The 22,084-nt window shown below is 45.1% G+C and overlaps 2 pseudogenes; one reads left to right on the top strand and one right to left on the bottom strand.

Moving 5' to 3' along the window:
- Positions 1-5,106: 5,106 nt before the first annotated feature.
- On the top strand, positions 5,107-5,859 carry LOC115328735 (annotated as a pseudogene).
- An 811-nt stretch (positions 5,860-6,670) lies between these two features.
- Positions 6,671-22,084, bottom strand: part of LOC120838923 — a 91,284-nt pseudogene continuing 75,870 nt past the window's right edge.

Here is a 22,084-nt window from a genome sequence, read left to right as displayed (position 1 = left end):
TCAATAATATGTCTTATGAGGGTCTTGTATGAAATAGCTTTTATTTCTGGTGTAGCACTAGAGAGGTTTTGTCTGAGGCTCCATAGTTTTCTATTAGTCTTGACGCACACGTTGTCAGTGTATCTATTCCATCGTAGGTCAGAGGTAAATCTCAAACCTAGATACTTATATACCACGACTCTAGAAAGTTGTTGATTATTTATGCTATGGTCATAATTGAAAACATTTTTCTTTCTAGTTATTTTCATAAAAATATGTGTTTTCAGGTTTAACACCATCTGCCACATTTTACACCAGTTATTGTTTAACTCCACCTGATCTTCCGGTGTGTTTTTCTTACTGTATATCACGCAGTCGTCTGCGAAGAGTCTTCTAGATATGGAGTAATATCATTGGGCAAATCGTTTATAAAAATCAAAAATAAAACGGGACCCAAAACACTTACCTGTGGCACTCCTGACGAAACCGGGGAAAGACTAGATCATTTCTGTCCTATCTGCACATATTGCTCTCTACGGAAAAGATAAGAAGAAAACCACTTAGTCACAATTAGATTACAAAAAATGACTTCGATTTTATGTAACAGCTGTTAGTGCTTATCGAAGTAGAGTCCTTTCTCTTTCTCGATCCGGTAAAAACAATATCCTGCCCTGTTCAGGGTAAAGTAAAAATCACAATGATTTAAATCGTGATTTAACACGAGATTTAAATCAGATCCAGTTATACTATAATGGTTTAAAGCAACTATTTCACAAAAAATGCTCCGGAAATTTGTTTTTATTTCATGTTTGCCTTCAATTTGATGCTTTCTATTTGCATGTGTCTTGTACTAAAATAAAGCGATCATCAAGCGAGAAAGATTTATGTAGGGTGAAGACGAGCGGAACCAGTTTCCTTCTGAGCCAATCGGAGCATTGAACTTTATTTCTACCTTCCATTTCCTTTGTCAACTACGTAACGTCCCATGCAAGCCAATCCGAGAGCGTAAGAATGAAAACAAAACAACTAGAGAACCAATGTCTTCTTGCAAGCAAATTGGAACGTGAAAGAAAAGCAAATAAAAATTTTATCTGACTAAAGAAAATCATGCAATCTTTTGTTTCATACGTTAAATACGTTAAATACGTTGGATATACGTTAAAAAAGGTTACTTAAACTGCCTTCAATGTACTGTAATTATTTGTCCCGCATTGGTATCCGTAATGGTACAAATTGATCACTGAATTTGCCATGTTAAGAAACACATGTATTGATAAAGAATGATTATTTTCTAGCTGCGTTCACTTAAATCCCAATAATCGTATTTAAATCAAATATTTTTTATTTCTTTAATTAAAAATATTCCTATTCATTTCAGCCTTTGTTTTATTGCTCTTGCATAGCACAACCGAACTCTCACAATGACTGCATTCTGAACATGTACCGAGAGATTGGATGAAATGAATTTGTGTCTTTCTCTCACAAGGCTAAACTACGCGTCGCCAAACGACCAGTCTCCGCCCACGTGTAGCGCTACAGGTTGGGGATTAGGGCCGGCTTGCTAGAAGAGCGTCTCAGCTGAGACTGGGTGAAAGAAAGCGCTGCAAAGGCTGGGGCGCGCGAGCGCCTTGAGACGCGATTTGAGTCCCGCTCAGCTCGTGTGCTGGCTTTGGCTGTGCTTTCTTTCACGCAGTCTCAGCTGAGACATTGTTTCTAGAAAGCTAGCCCAGATGTCTAAATTTAAGGACGTGCCGTGATCTTGTGGGGATGAATAGCGAACGCTACCTCGCACCCCGGTATTGACGTCATCCCGGCGTTGACAACAGGAGAAGACGTGTGCCCAGGGCAAAATATGTGTTCCGCCCCCTCCCCTCCCCCCCCGCCCCCCTCCGCTAAAACAAAATCTCAAGGACAGATAGTCCCGGTTTTGTTCAGGGTCAGAAAAACAACTCTGCAGATACCTTTCCCGAAACACCGGGGGTTTCTTTATATAAGGACAGTTATAATTTGCGGTTTTTCGGTTTTCCCCGCTCCCGGAAAGAAACCCTCCTGGGGTATTTTATGTATTTTTCAGTATTTACAAGAAAAAACCGCGGAAGCCTAGCTATAACCTAAATGGAGGGTGAGTGTCAACAACATTCGCCAGAGCGAAGCTGCTTTTTGTGTCTGGTTCGTACTAACATTAACCTATTTTAAATATTTGAGTCAACTATCGTGGCTGGTGACACTTTATGTGCCCCATGTTCATCGTGAAAGAAAATATTATAATAAGTGTTACAAATTGCGAACGACAATACAAAGTGCTGGCGTTTCACAGCGACAGCTGATGCGTTGTTGAAAGATGTGCTTTAGAGTATTTTCTCTTTGTGGATGTACTTAAAGATATTTGCCCTAGGTGCTCTGCTTTGAGGAGAATTAATGTATCCAATGGGCTTTAGGAGATCCGTGAAAGCCTCCTACGCACTGTCCCTCGTGGGTCATAGTCGGGGTCCTGTGCCCTCGGCTGTTCTCGTGCCGCTACGGCCCTGAGTTTACTCATAGCGACGCGCTTGCCTGGCACACCCCTCGAACGGAGAGCCACGAGGACTGGCTATGTCTTGTGGGAGGAAAGGTGGAGGGGACTGGGCAAGAGCCGTGTCGACGTGCTTGAACCCTTTGATGCCCGGTATTAGCGCTGTGAACGAGCGCGAGCGGCGCTGCGGTCGCCGCGCCCTGATTGGATGAAGTGTATTGGGACGTAGGGAAAGGAACGCGGCGACAGCGGCGACAGCGGCGACCTGAGTCGTACCTGTCTACGGTTTAGTCCACGCTCGCACGGTCTCAGCTATGGTGGCATTCTGTTCGGTGCCACAATGCAAATCCAGAAAAGAACCAGGTATCAGCTTTCACCGGTATCCGAAGCCGTCGAGATTGAAGAAAGCGTGGCTGATTAAGTTAAAAATGGGAAAGCCAGCGTTAAAGTATGCCCTTGTGTGCAGCAAACACTTCCAAGAGGAGGATTTCGTCTACCCCGTGTATAAGGTACTAGGTAAGATCGATACCGACACGTCTTCGTACACAGCATGAAGGTATTTGTTTATTTGTCTTTTATAAAGAGGTCACAAGTGCAGGAAATTATAGGCGGAGGCGATTCCATCGGCGATTCTCCCCGTGCGTCCACACGACAGAATGCGACCGTGTGAGGGGTCGGCGAAACGGCGGCGTAAGTGTTTCGAACTCTGCCCCTAGTTACAAAAAATAGCGTAAAAATATTAGATCCATGTCTCACTGGCATTCCAGGTAGCATTTACGTCTACCGCCTTTAGGCCAGCGGCGAGTCAGCTCGCGATACCGACTCCCGCGCGCCGCGCGGCACGCACTCGCTCGCTCGCAGATTCTTCAGAACCCTTCGTTCCAGAATTATATTTTCAAATGCCCAAGGGCCTACGTGACAGAGAAAGTCTACGCAAATGCAGCTGCATCACGAATGAACTGTGACCCAGTTAGCAGACATAAGCAAACTTTATTTCTGAAAAAAATGCAACGACTGAAAACAATTTTATGGCAACCAGAAAACAGTCGAATTCCCCCGAGTTCTGTGTAGGTGCAGAGCAATTTCACTCCAAATACTTAGTCAACATTTTGCTTTAGTGCACTGCCCTTTTTCCAGTCTTATTTATTAAGCCAGTGCACATTCAAATTGTTCTTTTCAGGTGAAAGACACAATGCTGCACATCCTCACCAGCTTCCACAGCCTTCCATCTCCATACAGTTGGATTCCCTGATAACACAGGAAAACACGGAGAACGGTGACAGCTGTCTAGTGGAAGATGTCTCTGGAGCAGCAGCACAAGGCGTGGAACCCATGGAGGGTGACAGTTTACGTACGAACTTTTTCTGTTTAGGCTTTGCCACTTCGTTTTTTCTCTTAAAATCAATGTTTTATTGCCCGTAAAAATTAAATCTTCGAGAAAAAAAAGTAATGTGCCTGACACGCTACCTGACATTGGTTTTGTTCTGCGTCAGGCAAGGGCCGATATTAATGAGCCCCCAATATCACCAAAGGATTCCAGTGAAGCACTATCTAAATCCAGCAAAAGTCAACTGGAAGCAGTGTAGACAGATATAATGAGCAGGTAGAGACACAACGAAGTAAACAAACAAAAAGTTGGGGTGCAAACGAGCTGGGGAAGGTTTAACATAATTTAAGACAACACCCCCGAGACAACGGAAAAGACGAAGGACAGCACAACACAGACTCAAACACAGCTGATTTTTATTCCACAGAAGTTTGTGTTTGTATAGTGTTTCGCTGCCCCCACGAACCAAAAGGAAAGTGAAAACACTCTTTACACAAAAGCAGAACTCAAAGGACTTGGCACAAAGCTGAAAGAAGTTGGGTTGAACCTTAAAGTAATTAGTATCCTTAAAGTAATTAGGATATCTTGTTTCCATTGTTTGCTTCAAGCAGTACGTGGGCATTCACACAAGTTACCTGTGGCTCTCTATTTGTAGCAGAGAAATCTGTTTAGTGTGCTGCTCAAAAAACAGCTTTTCTAACGCGTATATGTTTAGAAAGTGGGGATACCATAAAAAAAGTTAAAACGCGCAACTTCTAACTTTGCTTGAGCCTATCATAGCATTGCTTGAGTGATGTAAATCTACTGGCATGCAACTGCGTATGTCACCACAATTTCTTTCTTTTCCGCTATCAGTGATTCAGATGCTACCCACGCCTGAACCATTGGTTGAAGTCTCGACTGCAACAAGTGCCAACGCCTCACCGATCCCCGACATGGGTCTCGAAAACCACGTCCCAATTTGTGAAGGTAGGAAGTATATCATTGGAATGATTTATTTTCATTTGTATGAATGATTTAATTGAGATTTACACTCGGAATTCGTATTCTTTTGTTTGCAGTGGTCAGTGCAGAGCTTGACAAGTTCCGACAGGAAACTGGGGTGCAAGTTGACAGCACCAGTAGTCCCTTCCACCGTGATAACCAGCTGATCACAATCTCCAAAGTAGTGGATAAAAACGGGTTGCTCGTGCTCTCTGGAATTTGCTCATTTGAGTTGTTTTACATTATTACGGAACTATATACAGAAGCCCGCACTCTTTGGTCATCCCGTAGCTTCTGCTTAGGTGACGACGATGTTGTGATGCTCACGTTCATGAAGCTTTACCATAACATTACATTTTCCCTGCTGGGAGTGCTATTTGGTATTCACCGGACTACAACGTCCAACATGTTTAAAGAATCCATAGTAGTTCTCGCAAGCATCCTAGAGCATGCCGTTTTCTGGCCCGAAAAAGAAGCTGTGGTAAGCTGTCTGACCACATATTTCTTGCAGTACAAAGAAACCAGGATGGTATTCGACTGTACAGAAATTTAAATTGAGCGGCCCAAAGACCTCGTGTCAAGGTTGCTGACGTACAGTCATTACAAACGGACGTACACGGCCGAGGTCCTGGTGAGTGAAACGCCGGGTGGCTTAATTAGTTATGTTAGCCCAGCGTATGGCGGAAAAGCATCTGACACGTTCATAACAAAGGAGTCGCAGATCCTTGACAAATGCACTCCACACATTGACAGTGTCATAGTTGACAAAGGATTTCTGATTAATGAGCTGTGCCGGGAAAAAAATGTAAAGATGATAAGGCCTCCATTCCTAATGGAGAAGCAGCTCACTGCAGAGGAAGCTAGGGCTAAACAGTCGATTGCCAGTGCTCGAGTACAAGTAGAAAGGGCAATTCAAAGAACGAAGCTCTTCCGAATTCTACGACATCGGTTTGATCTGGATCTTCTTCCGTATATTGACAAGACCTTCACTGTGATCTCTGGCATGGTGAACCTATCGAAGCCATTATTTAGCGAGAACAAATCTTTGTTCCAGTAGAGCTGTTGTTGATGCACGAGTGCCACACAGGTTTAGATACACAGCCGTTGCGCGCTATGTGTGTGTTTCTTTTCAATCATTGTAACTTCCATTTGTAGCATTTTTGGCCGCTGTAATTAGAAAAAAAGCATTTGCTGTTTTATGTTTGTTTTTAATGACACTGTAAGATGGCAATGAGGGGGAAAATGAAACAGATTACAAATAACAAACACAAAGATTAGTTCTGAAATGCTAGTGAACAAAAATTTCAACTTTGTTCAAGCTATACACATTAAACAAACTTATTGCTCCAAAATGTCTTAGCAAGACCGTGCAATGTTATCTTACCAAGAATAATTCCTGTCCCCAAGTTGTTGCTGCATTTTTTTCTTAATAAACAATATGATTATGATGTCCATGGCTTTTCAATGTGAGAGTATCTGCAAAAACTGGCTTAGCTTTGCTCTAAATATTAGCATATTTTAAAAATGATAAAAATCCACATCTTCTTTTTAGGTCACAAACATTAACAATTAATCCTAATAAGTACTGTTACCGACTGATTTCTTGCGGGCTCAATATTTCGCAATTTAGGTCAAAGCCAAAGTTTTGGAATAATTCGCAGGTTCTAATTTTTGCGACAAGGTGGGATCTCAATAGATTTCACTGTAATTACATTTTACCGGAATTATTCGTGGGACCTATTTTTTGCAAATTGTAGGAGATTCGCGAAAATTACGTCGTTTACAGTATTTAACAGATGAAAAAAAATCATTGCATGGCTCCTTTTTGTATTAACTCTAAAGAATGAGTTAAAGTGAGAAAATTCCCCTTAGACCACGCAAACCATCTGTGGCAGCACATACATCTCAAAAATATATGTGGACCTCTCGACTACATCCCTGAAGAATTCTTCATCAAAGTCTGCAGAAATGCATTCATACTCTTCGTCACTGATGTAGACAAACAGGTCTCCATGCTTTACTCCTGTCAACCCCATCTGCACCTGCACTTGGGAAAAGTGTGGGCTCGTGCGCTTCAGCTTTACAAGAGTGTTGACCGTGCCCTTCTCTTCTCTTTCAAAAACTTTTTCATTATCTCTGGCCATTTTACTTCGAGCACTCGGTTGGCGCAACACTTGCACTCTACCAGTCCCTCTGGACTTGCGCCAATGTAGGGCCGTCCCTCCATGACAAACAACCCGCCCCCTCTCACAACCAAGTCCTCATGCTGAGAGTGCTTCTCCTCATAGCACTTCTTCCCGGGGCCTTCTAGATCACTGCCCCGACGCATTGCAGCCGTTCGGACATTCGTTTGCCTTAGGATCTTTCTTGACGGGGGTCTCGGGTCATGCGGACCCATCCTAGTTCTGAGTGTTTTCACACGCGTATACACGCTGTATGCGACGGACGCAGTTATCATACCCACTCTGTGGCACATTCAGAGGCTGGATTTTGCCTGATCCCGCGTTGCCCTCTCTACGTCCTCAATGTCTTTTCTACTGTTGCTCTCCTGTAGGTGCCGAAGCACCTCCTCCAGCGGTAGCCCAACGTTGCGGTTCCCACCGAGTTCCCTCAGCTCATCCAAAGGACGCAGAAGGGTTAGATCCCTGGAAGCAGGCTTTGGGGAAGTGTCCAGGTCCCAGGTAGCTTCCACGGCTGCACAACAACACAGTAATGTTAGCAATAAAACATGACCTACTTCAAAATATTGCGCAAACCAGAAGCAATATGCATATTAATGAGAAACAAACTAAGGCTTTATGCTATGCTGAGCACATCCACTGATTCTGTGAGCTGGGATTCAAACGTTGTTGAACGGGAGAGAGAATACTTCGAAGATTACGTTAGTGCAACCACAGGGTGGCTACTACCCTTTACGCGCCTCCGCTGGAGGTTCCAAGACAGGCCTTCGGCGCAGTGGTGGCGACGACACCGAAAGCTGAGCAAACCACAGCAGGTCTCTTGCTCAGCGGGTGAGTTTTTCCCCCTTTATTTCTAGCTGCATTGGCTTCATGGAGCTCATAACGTCACATAGTCTGTTAAAAGAGAAGCGGCAAGAGACTGATGACTGCAGATGTGGTGGCTGGAAGCGATGCGACTGTGCAATGGACCTTTTCCGAGAAGCGTTCTGCGCACGCGCGAGCGCCCGACACCAAGCGGCGGAAGTCGGCACGAAAAATCGAGGAAATTCAGAAGGAAGCTGTGGATCAGCAAGTAGAACAGGTAATTGCAGCATATATAACACTTGTGTTACACAAAAAAAGAAAGTGGATGGAAAGAAAAACACGACGTTTAGGTGGACGCCACGGATGCCCTTCTTTAAAGTCGCATTGGGCACACGCCACAGTTCAGAAAGCGAAAAAACTGGTAGCGTAGCTCCCATTATCGATTGGTAGCATAGGTAGGTCACTTCCTTGATTTTTAGTTCGCGCAGCCACCGCCTGGTGCCGTCGGTATGTGAAAAAGCCCCATTGGTGCCACTAGTGTGTGCAGATCAAAGCTAGGGCTACTACTTGGTCGCCGCCTGTTCACTCACATTTCTCTCGTAGCTAAAAGGCCCTCGTTAAAACAGCATGCTCGAATGTTTACATGTGGTGTAAAGGTGTGCAGCATGTACGAGCAGCGACCAAGTAGTAGGCCCAGCTTTGATCTATGCACCCGAGTGGCACCGGTCGCAAAGTCCCATCATTTCTAGCCACCACATATACGGTAATCAGTCTTTCCCTGCTTCTCTTTGAACAAATCATTGAATGTGAGGAGATTCACATAACTGATGCAGCTGAAAGCAAAGGAGGGACAACATACTTGCCAAGCGAGAGACCTGCCGTGGCCTGCTCCACTTTCAGTTTCGTCGCCACTACTGAGCCAAAGACCTATCTTGGAATCCCTAGTGAGGATGCTTAAGGAGCAGTAGCCACCCGGTGGTTGCACCAACATAACCTTCGCGGTATTTCCTCTCCCGTTCGACAGAGGTTGAGTCAGAGTTCACACATAATCGAGGATTCCTGACAGCTCAGGCAGGGCAGTAACTGCTACGACTAGCACACGACAGAGCAACGTTTCCCCAAATGAGCATCTTCAAATCGGAGCATGGCGCCGCATTGACGTCTCCTCTACTCTTGCCGCGAGAGGCAGACGACTTGCTCTTCTTATTTTGCGAATGGTCGTTGCCCAACCACTAGCTTTGTAGACTTCAATTCCGACAATCAAGTAACTTTCTGTCACACAGCCCTTCAAGGACCCTGCTATGTTATCTGTCTCTCTTTGTATGTGTGCAGTGAGGTGTTGCTGGAATATGCTACTAAAAATACTTGTCCCCTCAATACTGAGGATTACCACGCAACAATGTTCGCTGGTAAGAGTGGTTCAAACCTGAGAATAAGTTCTGGCCCTTCTTTTTATGCAGTGTAAATAGTTTGGTAATTGCCCATTCACACAACGAACCGAACCGCAATTATCGTCCACGGACCGTGTACCACGTGACTGCCACGTCACCAATTCGTGTGATCTGCGCCTTATCCACGGACAGATAAGGTCAAGCACCTTTTCACTCGCAGATTTTTGGCGGGAGACTAACTTGAAAAGCGTTCATTCTGGTAACGGTACGATGCTTTCTTGTTTTCAGATTATTAAAATAAAAATGGCGCATCGTTGTGTTATTGAGTCTGCTGGTTCATTTCCTTGCACGATTCTTTGTTCCACGTGTGAAAGGAGCTGCAGAAAATTTGCCCTGCTGACGTGACGCAGGTTCCAGTGATCCTCCGGGTTTGTGTCAAGATGCTTCCGTCAAAACTTGTCTAGCAGGCTATGATAATTCTTGCACGTCCAATCAGCCTTTCACCGAGCAAGGCCTTTTTTGTGGCTGTGATGTACTTTAAGTGCTGTGCACGAGAGCGGAGTGCGTGAAGGCATCTCCAAATGGCCCTCCGCGAACCCAGATCGTTGTCACTTCTACGCTGAAGCTTTCTCGAGCAAGACTATGCCTCTGTCACTTTCATGCTTTGGGTTGGTAAAGCTAAAGTCACTGGATCCTGGGAAAGTAGCACCAAGATCCTCGTATGGTCGTCATTATCGTTCGTGAAGTGAGCAATTTCTATTTGACCCCTCTGTTCCTGGTGAGCAAATCTAAATTTGTTAATGACGGGTAGCTTTATGGAGACGTTTCTCGTATACCGAGATTTTGCTATCCACACACCAGCTAAACAAGCGTACATCTTCGCAGCACTACAACATGCTGTGTCGGTGCCTGGGGGCAATGAAAAATAATTTTACTGTTTTGAAATACGCAAGAAGAACAATAAAACTGTAAGAGATCTGTGATTGCATACACATGGGTCGATACGCAAGGCTTCGAAGATTTGAATGGTCTGAAATGGCGATTTGCATGGCAACATAGACAAATTAGCCAATCGCCTTGCGAGGTTTTGCTTGTCTTCCTTTTTGGCGCGTGCAACAAAGTTTAGGCAACATGTCACACGTCTAAGCAACATGTGTGAGATGCCTAGGGATGGATAAACTACAGCTTTCCATCTTGTAACACGAGTCTGAGACAATTAGTATGGCAGCTAACCACGTTGCTAATAGGACAAGCACTCGTCCTGTCTGCTCCTATTTTCTGGTGTCTGCATCTTTGAGTGTCGTGTAAGTTTTTTTTTCATAGTTATAAACCCACCTGCCAGCATTGTTACTTTGATTCAATTCCATTCCTAATACAGTTAAGGTACTCCCAGTTAGTGCTGCCTTTTGCTGCTCAAAGCCTGCTCTGATGAGTACAATGTGTTTGAGCATCAAAACCATATTCAAATTAAGCATGTCAAATTCAGCTATGTCGACCTTTAGACAGCAAAAAAGTAACCTGCCATTCAAGTATGGTGCCTAGTGGCTTCGCTGCGGCAGAAGCATTTAAGACCAGCAACTACTGCACCTCCCAGAGAAGCGGTTGACATGAGTGTACACCGAAATAAGAGCCATATGCACGCAAACTGAAAGGAATCAGCATTAGAATCATAACACAAGAATTTGCAGTACCAGCAAGCTGTGCTGTATTGACACATTAAACTGCCATGCCTCCAGTTAAGCATGGTTGAAAGGTAAACTTGGGGGGGTTACATGCTAAACCAACGAAGGGCATCCAAAATGACCCATTCAAAGGACCGATGATTCATTTTGACTGCCTGAAATTTTTTGTAGTGCAACTGAAATAGTTGTATTGCAAACTATTACTATACGGTGTACTACTGTACTGGAGATCAGCTATGTGCATGTGCATACGTGTTTCCATTGCCGTTTCTGAGTGCGTTTTCGCTGCAGATCGATGAGGAACATTCTTCAGGAGTCTCTCGAGGATGTTCCTTTGCAACTGCGGAGTCTCCTTCAAAGTTACCTTAAAAACAGTACAAACCGATGTCAAAGATCAGGATGCGCATTCCGAATAGAGGTTACTAGGGAGCCTTCATGTGCGCTTTACTAGGGTGATGCCACCCTTTGTAATACCATTTACCGACAAACCAGCAGCCATTTTGTTCCTCGGCGATAATCCGTGGGGCTTATAACCCTCCCGGAAACAAGCACCTTATCTCTGAAGTTCGGAGCAGCGTTGTGGAACCTACGGAGGGAGGATTAGCATTTTCCCCCTCGGATGGGATTACCGATGGACACAAAGGCCACTTTCCGGCGCACGGGGAAACAATGAGACAAACAAAATGGCGGAGGAAGAGGGTGTGGGAAAGGGAAACAGCCAGTTGGCATCACTCTATGCGAAGCGCACATGAAGGCACTCTAAAGGTTACAATATCGATTGATTTCTCCACAGCAGGCACATAGACAGGATTTTGCTTCGGGGGAGGGGGGGGGGGGGGGGCGCCCATGACAAAATGCTGTATGAGGGGGAGGGGGGAGAGGAGGTCCCAGCAGAATGGAAGATTTCAAGGGGAGGGGGCGCCGCGCCGCACCCCCCCCCCCCCCCCGCCGACTTCACCTGGCTACATGCCTGCTTCACAGACTGGCAGCACTCTTATATACGTTTGACAAGAGTTATGCGGTGACCTTGACACTGTCATTTGATATTCTGTCATATTAAAGCTAAAATCTGCAAATGCTTCGCTTGGACGTATCAAAACAAAGTTAAGAAGGTGCTTTTAGTGCATGAAACCTGAAACAACCGGAAAAATGATTAGCTAGAGCAGTGGGCCAATATCTGTAAGGAATAAAATTGCAATTGTGCCGCGAAGATTCAGTGAAACAATCGGTGTCATTGTTGGTGTACCCAAACCACTCGTTCATCAAGATACATCGCCGCAAAAAAACATACCTGAACTTCAAAGAGAGAGCCAGGCAACGGTTAGTGCGACACGGCGATTCTCTGAATGGTTTCTAAGGCGGTAGTCGGCGGGGTCGTTATTGCGGGGGCCTATGTCTCACCTTCGGAGAGGGCACATTTGTGACCCTTCTTTGGCCCCTTGGTCCTTGAAGTGCGAGGTTTTCCGCTAGAAGCTCCGGCTGTCTGACATCGGGTTACCAAGACCTAATCCTCCGAATCCAGGAATGGTTTGAAGCTGTTAGGTGTGTTTTTGTGATGCTTGTGGACTGGTGTGATGGTTGTGTTGAAATGGAGGGAACGCGCAGGCTTTATTTTGGTGATGTTGGGTTTCAACGAGCTGTGCACACCACTTTGTGTTCAACGGCGCGCCAGTCAATGTGGAGAACTGGTAGCCAGCAGTCATCAGACCTTTCGACTCCAGACGCTGCCCCGCGGGCATTACGGCACTGAAGGGGACTCAATCTCGGCACCGAGTGACTGATCTCTGTGTGCCAGCCCTGCGAGTTCTTCCTCTGCCGTACTGCTACAGAGCGACGTGGCGTCCAATGAGTCGCCTAGGAGAACTAGCGGCAACTAGCCGCTAGACCTTTCGGCTCCGGATGTCGCACCGCAGCAGTGAGGACTCAGTTTCGACACAGAGTGGCTAATCTTCCTGCGCCAGCCCCGCGATTTCTTCCCCTGCTTGACTGCCCCAGTGTGACGTCCCCCCAACTCACAACTCCACTTGCCGTACGTGGAGCAGCACCGCACCACAACGAGGAAAGTCTGAGGAACATCGGCTCCACCTCGCAAGCCGCGTCATGCTGGACTGCTCCATCGTGCAGTACTGTCTCCATCATTTGATTGCAAGTTTGTATCTTGCCCTTTACTAGTAAAGCCTCTGTACCCGTTAGTAATGCCGTATTATCTGCCCTCCGATTAAACTCCTGTGTAGCGTTCTTCTTGTGTGCTTTGTTCTATCTAATTAATATTTTTGTAAATGAATGTGTTTATTATCCAGTTCACCTCAGTGTTCGTCTTTGTCCCCCGCGTCTTCTGGGCCTACGCCCCGTGGGATAACCGACGTCTAAACTTCCTGTTGCGACCCATGCCAACTGCCGGGTCATGAAACACTTGCTCATTTGAAAGTGAGAAATTGCCAAACTTATTATCATCAACTTATTAACTTATTATCATACCTTGTTTGCACAGGGAAGGTCAACCATCTTCTGTGGCTAATACTTCTCCATGACTCGCTCCTTCTGGGCTTTGCCCCATTTCTGGGGCTGGTCAGTTGATGAGAGTTGGTCGAACTCTCTTACTGCATTGATGTGCAGCAAGACTGCTATGCTGTGCTCGCATTTGAAGTTGCTGTAAGACAATAACAGAAGGCACGTCTAAAAAGTGAACTTTAAAATATGTGACAACCCAATTTTCCACTGTATCACAAGCTGCTACAACTACGGAAGTGGTTAGGCAGATCTATTGTGGCAATTAGCGTGGTCTAATCTTGCCGAAATTTTTCTGTTGCACGAACGAAAAATTTTCAGCGTCTGATTTATCGACGCAATCAGCGCAACCTAGAGACGCCGAAATTGTTCGGGCGCACGAGCGAAGAAACGCCTGTTTACACGACCCATCAAATGGACCGCACTATCGGCGGCTTGAACTTTTTCGCCCGAGAAAGCTGGCTCTATAAACCGCATGTGAGCGATGGTTCGGGTGACGCGACCAGGCGAAGCGACGAGCATACTCAGTCCGTTGCTCGATGTGTGCGAACCGCACGCAAACAACTTCCCTGCGATGATTTCATAACCAAGCAAAAAGTTGAGCTCGTAGCTAACAACTCGGCACAGTAGTGGTGCAAAACTATCGATAGTACTATCGATAGTATCGATAGTCGCCAGAAATCTGACTATCGATAGTGAAAAAAACTTACGATAGTACTATCGATAGTCGACTATCGAAAAACTATCGATAGTACTATCGATAGTATCGATAGTCGCCAGAAATCTGACTATCGATAGTGAAAAAAACTATCGATGTACTATCGATAGTCGACTATCGAAAAACTATCGATAGTACTATCGATAGTATCGATAGTCGCCAGAAATCTGACTATCGATAGTGACAAAAACTATCGATAGTACTATCGACAGTCGACTATCGAAAAACTATCGATAGTACTATCGATAGTACTATCGATAGTCGACTATCAAAAAACTATCGATAGTACTATCGATAGTATCGATAATCACCAGAAATCTGACTATCGATAGTGAAAAAAACTATCGATAGTACTATCGATAGTCGACTATCGAAAAACTATCGATAGTACTATCGATAGTCGACTATCGAAAAACTATCGATAGTACTATCGATAGTCGACTATCGAAAAACTATCGATAGTACTATCGATAGTATCGATAGTCGCCAGAAATCTGACTATCGATAGTGAAAAAAAACTATCGATAGTACTATCGATAGTCGACTATCGAAAAACTATCGATAGTATCGATAGTCGCCAGAAATCTGACTATCGATAGTGAAAAAACTATCGATAGTACTATCGATAGTCGACTATCGAAAAACTATCGATAGTACTATCGATAGTATCGATAGTCGCCAGAAATCTGACTATCGATTGTGAAAAAAACTATCGATAGTACTATCGATAGTCGACTATCGAAAAACTATTGATAGTATCGATAGTCGCCAGAAATCTGACTATCGATAGTGAAAAAAACTATCGATAGTACTATCGATAGTCGACTATTAAAAAACTATCGATAGTCGCCAGAAATCTGACTATCGATAGTGAAAAAAACTATCGATAGTACTATCGATAGTCGACTATCGAAAAACTATCGATAGTACTATCGATAGTATCGATAGTCGCCAGAAATCTGACTATCGATAGTGAAAAAATTATCGATAGTACTATCGATAGTCGACTATCGAAAAACTATCGATAGTATCAATAGTCGCCAGAAATCTGACTATCGATAGTGAAAAAAAATATCGATAGTACTATCGATAGTCGACTATCGAAAAACTATCGATAGTACTATCGATAGTATCGATAGTCGCCAGAAATCTGGCTATCGATAGTGAAAAAACTATCGATAGTACTATCGATAGTTGACTATCGAAAAACTATCGATAGTATCGATAGTCGCCAGAAATCTGACTATCGATAATGAAAAAACTATCGATAGTCGACTATCGAAAAACTATCGATAGTACTATCGATAGTATCGATAGTCGCCAGAAATCTGACTATCGATAGTGAAAAAACTATCGATAGTACTATCGATAGTCGACTATCGAAAAACTATCGATTGTACTATCGATAGTATCGATAGTCGCCAGAAATCTGACTATCGATAGTGAAAGAACTATCGATAGTACTATCGATAGTCGACTATCGAAAAACTATCGATAGTACTATCGATAGTATCGATAGTCGCCAGAAATCTGACTATCGATAGTGAAAAAACTATCGATAGTACTATCGATAGTCGACTATCGAAAAACTATCGATAGTACAATCGATAGTATCGATAGTCGCCAGAAATCTGACTATCGATAGTGAAAAAACTATCGATAGTACTATCGATAGTCGACTATCGAAAAACTATCGATAGTACTATCGATAGTCGCCAGAAATCTGACTATCGATAGTGAAAAAAACTATCGATAGTACTATCGATAGTCGACTATCGAAAAACTATCGATAGTATCGATAGTCGCCAGAAATCTGACTATTGATAGTGAAAAAAACTATCGATAGTACTATCGATAGTCGACTATCGAAAAACTATCGATAGTATTTTTCGATAGTCAATTATCGGAAAACTATCGATAGTACTATCAATAGTCGACTATCGAAAAACTATCGATAGTACTATCAATAGTCGACTATCGAAAAACTATCGATAGTACTATCGATAGTCGACTATCGAAAAACTATCGATGGTCGACTATTGAAAAACTATCGATAGTCGACTATCGGAAAACTATCGTTAATCAAATATTAGAAAACTATCGATAGTCGACTATCGTAAACCTATTGATGGTACTGTCGACTATTTACTATCGATAGTTTTGCGACACTAGTAGTTTGCGACGCTCCTTCTTCTCTTTTAGAGCGCAGCTCTTAGGGGCCCGTTCCCGGCTTGAGCGGCGTCGCCGTCGCCGTCGCCGTCGCCGTCGGCGTCGCCGTCGGCGTAACCAAGGTCATCCCAAGGTCACGTGACCCCCAAGGTCACGTGACCCCTCCAGGTCACGTGACCCCTCCCAAGGTCATCTCAAGGTCACGTGACCCCAAGACCCCACGTGACCCTTTGAAGGTCACGTGACCCCCGTCACGTGACCCCTCTGAGGTCACGTGACCCCCGAGGTCACGTGGTCTCCTCCCCAAGGTCACGTGACCCCTCCCAAGGTCATCTCAAGGTCACGTGACCCCAAGGTGCCCCCCACGTGACCCCCAGGTCACGTGACCCCTCTGAGGTCACGTGACCCCTCTGAGGTCACATGACCCCTCTGAGGTCACGTGACCCCCTCCCCGAAGTCACGTGACACCCCCCCCCCCCCCCCCCGAGGTCACGTGACCGCCCCCCCCGGAGCATATTAAAGAATGAGGGGAGGAGGAGGGGTCTACCCTCCCCTCAGTACCCTTCACTCCTCCTCCTCAAGAGCTGCGCTCCAATTCGGCGTTACAGGGATTTGTAAACGGCTTTCACTTTTTTATCGCTTCATTTATTTATTTATTTTTTTTCAAATAGGACACCAATTAGGCCAGGCACTTACCATCCCAACTTTCGTTCAGCTCTCAGTGATGACGAAGACGGGAGTTTGGGCGAGGAGGGGAGAAGGGGCAGGCGAGCGGTAGGGCGAGGGTAAGGCGTGCCGGGGAGGACGAAGCAGACGGAACGCTGGAGAAGAGATGGGGAAACCTCCTTCTCTCTTTAGCGTTCCGTCTGCTTCCTCCTCCCTGGCTCGTCTTACCTTCGCTCTACCTTCTTGAGTTGTAACGGACTATAGTGGTGCAAGACTATTGATAGCACCATCGATAGTATCGTTAGCCGCCAGTATAGTAAAAACTATCGATTGTCGACTATCGGAAAACTATCGTTAATCAAATATTAGAAAACTATCGATAGTCGACTATCGTAAACCTATTGATGGTACTGTCGACTATTTACTATCGATAGTTTTGCGACACTAGTAGTTTGCGACGCTCCTTCTTCTCTTTTTATCGCTTCATTTATTTTTTTTTTTTCAAATAGGACACCAATTAGGCCAGGCACTTACCTTCCCAACTTTCGTTCAGCTTTCAGTGATGACGAAGACGGGAGTTTGGGCGAGGAGGGGAGAAGGGGGAGGCGAGCGGTAGGGCGAGGGTAAGGCGTGCCGGGGAGGACGAAGCAGACGGAACGCTGGAGAAGAGATGGGGAAACCTCCTTCTCTCTTTAGCGTTCCGTCTGCTTCCTCCTCCCTGGCCCGTCTTACCTTCGCTCTGCCTTTTTGAGTTGTAACGGACTATAGTGGTGCAAGACTATTGATAGCACCATCGATAGTATCGTTAGCCGCCAGTATAGTAAAAACTATCGATAGTCGACTATCGGAAAACTATCGTTAATCAAATATTAGAAAACTATCGATAGTCGACTATCGTAAACCTATTGATGGTACTGTCGACTATTTACTATCGATAGTTTTGCGACACTAGTAGTTTGCGACGCTCCTTCTTCTCTTTTTATCGCTTCATTTATTTTTTTTTTTTTCAAATAGGACACCAATTAGGCCAGGCACTTACCATCCCAACTTTCGTTCAGCTCTCAGTGATGACGAAGACGGGAGTTTGGGCGAGGAGGGGAGAAGGGGGAGGCGAGCGGTGGGGCGAGGGTAAGGCGTGCCGGGGAGGACGAAGCAGACGGAACGCTGGAGAAGAGATGGGGAAACCTCCTTCTCTCTTTAGCGTTCCGTCTGCTTCCTCCTCCCTGGCCCGTCTTACCTTCGCTCTACCTTCTTGAGTTGTAACGGACTATAGTGGTGCAAGACTATTGATAGCACCATCGATAGTATCGTTAGCCGCCAGTATAGTAAAAACTATCGATAGTCGACTATCGGAAAACTATCGTTAATCAAATATTAGAAAACTATCGATAGTCGACTATCGTAAACCTATTGATGGTACTGTCGACTATTTACTATCGATAGTTTTGCGACACTAGTAGTTTGCGACGCTCCTTCTTCTCTTTTTATCGCTTCATTTATTTATTTTTTTTTCAAATAGGACACCAATTAGGCCAGGCACTTACCATCCCAACTTTCGTTCAGCTTTCAGTGATGACGAAGACGGGAGTTTGGGCGAGGAGGGGAGAAGGGGGAGGCGAGCGGTAGGGCGAGGGTAAGGCGTGCCGGGGAGGACGAAGCAGACGGAACGCTGGAGAAGAGATGGGGAAACCTCCTTCTCTCTTTAGCGTTCCGTCTGCTTCCTCCTCCCTGGCCCGTCTTACCTTCGCTCTACCTTCTTGAGTTGTAACGGACTATAGTGGTGCAAGACTATTGATAGCACCATCGATAGTATCGTTAGCCGCCACTATAGTAAAAACTATCGATAGTCGACTATCGGAAAACTATCGTTAATCAAATATTAGAAAACTATCGATAGTTGACTATCGTAAACCTATTGATGGTACTGTCGACTATTTACTATCGATAGTTTTGCGACACTAGTAGTTTGCGACGCTCCTTCTTCTCTTTTTATCGCTTCATTTATTTATTTTTTTTCAAATAGGACACCAATTAGGCCAGGCACTTACCATCCCAACTTTCGTTCAGCTTTCAGTGATGACGAAGACGGGAGTTTGGGCGAGGAGGGGAGAAGGGGGAGGCGAGCGGTAGGGCGAGGGTAAGGCGTGCCGGGGAGGACGAAGCAGACGGAACGCTGGAGAAGAGATGGGGAAACCTCCTTCTCTCTTTAGCGTTCCGTCTGCTTCCTCCTCCCTGGCCCGTCTTACCTTCGCTCTACCTTCTTGAGTTGTAACGGACTATAGTGGTGCAAGACTATTGATAGCACCATCGATAGTATCGTTAGCCGCCAGTATAGTAAAAACTATCGATAGTCGACTATCGAAAAACTATCGATGGTCGACTATTGAAAAACTATCGATAGTCGACTATCGGAAAACTATCGTTAATCAAATATTAGAAAACTATCGATAGTCGACTATCGTAAACCTATTGATGGTACTGTCGACTATTTACTATCGATAGTTTTGCGACACTAGTAGTTTGCGACGCTCCTTCTTCTCTTTTTATCGCTTCATTTATTTTTTTTTTTTCAAATAGGACACCAATTAGGCCAGGCACTTACCATCCCAACTTTCGTTCAGCTCTCAGTGATGACGAAGACGGGAGTTTGGGCGAGGAGGGGAGAAGGGGCAGGCGAGCGGTAGGGCGAGGGTAAGGCGTGCCGGAGAGGACGAAGCAGACGGAACGCTGGAGAAGAGATGGCGAAACCTCCTTCTCTCTTTAGCGTTCCGTCTGCTTCCTCCTCCCTGGCCCGTCTTACCTTCGCTCTACCTTCTTGAGTTGTAACGGACTATAGTGGTGCAAGACTATTGATAGCACCATCGATAGTATCGTTAGCCGCCAGTATAGTAAAAACTATCGATAGTCGACTATCGAAAAACTATCGATGGTCGACTATTGAAAAACTATCGATAGTCGACTATCGGAAAACTATCGTTAATCAAATATTAGAAAACTATCGATAGTCGACTATCGTAAACCTATTGATGGTACTGTCGACTATTTACTATCGATAGTTTTGCGACACTAGTAGTTTGCGACGCTCCTTCTTCTCTTTTTATCGCTTCATTTATTTTTTTTTTTCAAATAGGACACCAATTAGGCCAGGCACTTACCATCCCAACTTTCGTTCAGCTTTCAGTGATGACGAAGACGGGAGTTTGGGCGAGGAGGGGAGAAGGGGGAGGCGAGCGGTAGGGCGAGGGTAAGGCGTGCCGGGGAGGACGAAGCAGACGGAACGCTGGAGAAGAGATGGGGAAACCTCCTTCTCTCTTTAGCGTTCCGTCTGCTTCCTCCTCCCTGGCCCGTCTTACCTTCGCTCTACCTTCTTGAGTTGTAACGGACTATAGTGGTGCAAGACTATTGATAGCACCATCGATAGTATCGTTAGCCGCCAGTATAGTAAAAACTATCGATAGTCGACTATCGGAAAACTATCGTTAATCAAATATTAGAAAACTATCGATAGTCGACTATCGTAAACCTATTGATGGTACTGTCGACTATTTACTATCGATAGTTTTGCGACACTAGTAGTTTGCGACGCTCCTTCTTCTCTTTTTATCGCTTCATTTTTTTTTTTTTTTTTCAAATAGGACACCAATTAGGCCAGGCACTTACCATCCCAACTTTCGTTCAGCTCTCAGTGATGACGAAGACGGGAGTTTGGGCGAGGAGGGGAGAAGGGGCAGGCGAGCGGTAGGGCGAGGGTAAGGCGTGCCGGAGAGGACGAAGCAGACGGAACGCTGGAGAAGAGATGGCGAAACCTCCTTCTCTCTTTAGCGTTCCGTCTGCTTCCTCCTCCCTGGCCCGTCTTACCTTCGCTCTACCTTCTTGAGTTGTAACGGACTATAGTGGTGCAAGACTATTGATAGCACCATCGATAGTATCGTTAGCCGCCAGTATAGTAAAAACTATCGATAGTCGACTATCGAAAAACTATCGATGGTCGACTATTGAAAAACTATCGATAGTCGACTATCGGAAAACTATCGTTAATCAAATATTAGAAAACTATCGATAGTCGACTATCGTAAACCTATTGATGGTACTGTCGACTATTTACTATCGATAGTTTTGCGACACTAGTAGTTTGCGACGCTCCTTCTTCTCTTTTTATCGCTTCATTTATTTTTTTTTTTTCAAATAGGACACCAATTAGGCCAGGCACTTACCATCCCAACTTTCGTTCAGCTCTCAGTGATGACGAAGACGGGAGTTTGGGCGAGGAGGGGAGAAGGGGGAGGCGAGCGGTAGGGCGAGGGTAAGGCGTGCCGGGGAGGACGAAGCAGACGGAACGCTGGAGAAGAGATGGGGAAACCTCCTTCTCTCTTTAGCGTTCCGTCTGCTTCCTCCTCCCTGGCCCGTCTTACCTTCGCTCTACCTTCTTGAGTTGTAACGGACTATAGTGGTGCAAGACTATTGATAGCACCATCGATAGTATCGTTAGCCGCCAGTATAGTAAAAACTATCGATAGTCGACTATCGAAAAACTATCGATGGTCGACTATTGAAAAACTATCGATAGTCGACTATCGGAAAACTATCGTTAATCAAATATTAGAAAACTATCGATAGTCGACTATCGTAAACCTATTGATGGTACTGTCGACTATTTACTATCGATAGTTTTGCGACACTAGTAGTTTGCGACGCTCCTTCTTCTCTTTTTATCGCTTCATTTATTTTTTTTTTTTCAAATAGGACACCAATTAGGCCAGGCACTTACCATCCCAACTTTCGTTCAGCTTTCAGTGATGACGAAGACGGGAGTTTGGGCGAGGAGGGGAGAAGGGGGAGGCGAGCGGTAGGGCGAGGGTAAGGCGTGCCGGAGAGGACGAAGCAGACGGAACGCTGGAGAAGAGATGGCGAAACCTCCTTCTCTCTTTAGCGTTCCGTCTGCTTCCTCCTCCCTGGCCCGTCTTACCTTCGCTCTACCTTCTTGAGTTGTAACGGACTATAGTGGTGCAAGACTATTGATAGCACCATCGATAGTATCGTTAGCCGCCAGTATAGTAAAAACTATCGATAGTCGACTATCGAAAAACTATCGATGGTCGACTATTGAAAAACTATCGATAGTCGACTATCGGAAAACTATCGTTAATCAAATATTAGAAAACTA

The sequence above is a fragment of the Ixodes scapularis genome, unplaced genomic scaffold (assembly GCF_016920785.2).
Source record: "Ixodes scapularis isolate PalLabHiFi unplaced genomic scaffold, ASM1692078v2 PGA_scaffold11__112_contigs__length_91849675, whole genome shotgun sequence".
Taxonomy (NCBI): Eukaryota; Metazoa; Arthropoda; class Arachnida; order Ixodida; family Ixodidae; genus Ixodes; species Ixodes scapularis.
Note: the sequence above shows the minus strand (reverse complement) of the source record. Positions and strands in the feature narration are given on the sequence as shown.